Here is a 2,284-nt window from a genome sequence, read left to right on the forward strand (position 1 = left end):
AAGGACGGACACCGTGAGTCTGTTCACCAGGAAAAGTCCCTGTCTTTATTTTCATCATCAAGCTTAAATACTGTAACAAACGGGGCGACCGTGGCCTGCGCCCATTGGCCAGGCCCTGGCTAGGCGGGTGGGAAGTATCAAACATTATTTACAAAAGAACCTGTAAGCTGGGGTTTTTGGGTCTGTGCCCATGTACGAGGATGTAGACAGCCAGACCCTAGTCAAGGTTGCGGGCACTTCCTTATCAGCCTGAGGCCCAGAATTGCTAACTAAGCTAAACTGCTAAGCCAAACTGCTTTCCTTCAGGTTTGGGAGTGTCCAGACTAAGGAAACTTGAGTTGGAGGCAGATGTGGGGGCACTAAAATAGGCACTTATAGTGGAGAAAGCAAAGGAAAAGTCACAAAGAAACTTAGGGTTGTGTTACCAGAGTTTCCAGGAGATGAGAAAGAAGGCGAGAGACTGAGGGTTGAACTAGGTAGATTAGTGATAGGAACACTAAAAATATACTACTTGATATGGCAATTAGGCCATATCAAGTAATAATTAGGCCACTGGTAATTCAACAGAGCAGTCTGCACAGTGGTGATGAAGGTAGAATGCAGTGGGCTGAATAGAGATTAGGAGTTGAGGGTACCAAATGCAGACTCTTAAAGAAGCTGGATGAGAAAGGATGCGTGAGATGGAATAATTAGGAAGGGCTGTATTGTATGAAACCATTAACTTGGGTATTGAGCACAGGATCTAGGATATAACAAGTGTTAAAGAAACAAAATGCTGTGCATTCAATTGACTGATCAGTTTAAAACCTTCGTGTATGCCAGAATATTCTACCAAGTTCCAGAACAGGTACTATATAACCTCCCATATATGGTAGGTGAACAAGAGAAACAAAAATTCCTGCTGAAGTTTACATTCTATTGGAAAAAGACAAGAAAAGAAATCTCATGACATATAGTGTATTTGATAGTAGGGACTGCTAAAGAGAAAGAATAAACTAAGGAAAGGATATAAAATGCTGAAGGAGGAAATGAAATTTTATAAAGTGTGGCCTAGGGAGGCTTCACTGAGAAGGTGACTTTTTTTTTTTTTTTAAGATTTGTTTATTTGTGCATACAGAACTGGAGCGCAGGGCAGAGGTGCAGGGGCAGTGAGAGGATTCACCGCAGACAGAGTGGGGAGCAGAACAGGCAGACTGATGAAGTACTGCTGAGGGGAGCAGGGGGCGAGATAGGAGAGGTCTGCTGTGCCATGTGGGTCACCTCCCTGGCTGGGGATCAAAATTATGCTGAAGTGGCTGCAGCCATCTTTGTAATATTGTACCTTAACCCATTGCACCACCAGGGAGGGCCCTAAAGGTGATTTATAAGGGCCAAAGGAAGTGAGGAAAGTTACTATGATAAAGCAATGAAGGAATAATTACTATCACCATTGTCATTAGCATTCTTTATTATTAATACAATCAATATTAATATACTATTATTAATATCATTGCTTTCTCTGGCTTTTGAATAGCAGAGTCTAGCAGCTACATTTTAATTTTAGGACAAATTACAACCAGAACTGGGAAACTAAAGAATGACCTGAGACACCATTGCTAGTTTATCAAGGCAGAAGCAAAGCTAAAATGTGATTGAGTTGCCCATGGAGTCCGTGCAAACAAAAAAGCTGCTTTCTATGTACACTGAGAGGAAAGGCCAATGCCAGACTGATCTCTGTCCATGCTGCATGTCAGGATGGTCACATAACAGATCATCTTCAGACCCAAAGGGCATCAACAGCTCTGAAACCACAGGAAAACAGCAACGGCCGCTTCAGTCAGGGAGTATGTTGTGTGTGACGCGGCAGCCATGAGACAGGGTTCTGTGCTCAAGCCGTGTTTCTACCAGAACATTTATTTTGTTGTTAGGGGTAGGAATGAGCCAGAACCATCTGGGTATAATTAAGGAGACATGGAAATTCGTGCTGGTTATCCAGTCTAGCACAATGCCGAGAATAGGTGGGTGTATAATAAATTCTTACTGGATTACACTGATCAGGGGTATCAACACTTGATTGTGATTCATACACACAAGTTTCTTTAATTTATTGATTTAGACTAATAACCATTCTTTGCAAGTCAGGAGAAATTATTTAAAAAAAAAAAAAAGTAAAAAGAAACAGGAAGAGTTCAAATGCCTGAGGACTCATATGATTGTCAATGTGCTTCAGTTGCTACCATATGTTTTTTTTTTTTTTAAAGATTTATTTATTTGTGCATACAGAACTGGGGTACAGGCCAGAGGC

Source organism: Condylura cristata, unplaced genomic scaffold (genome assembly GCF_000260355.1).
Source record: "Condylura cristata isolate star-nosed mole 26May11 unplaced genomic scaffold, ConCri1.0 scaffold00030, whole genome shotgun sequence".
In the NCBI taxonomy this organism is placed as follows: domain Eukaryota; kingdom Metazoa; phylum Chordata; class Mammalia; order Eulipotyphla; family Talpidae; genus Condylura; species Condylura cristata.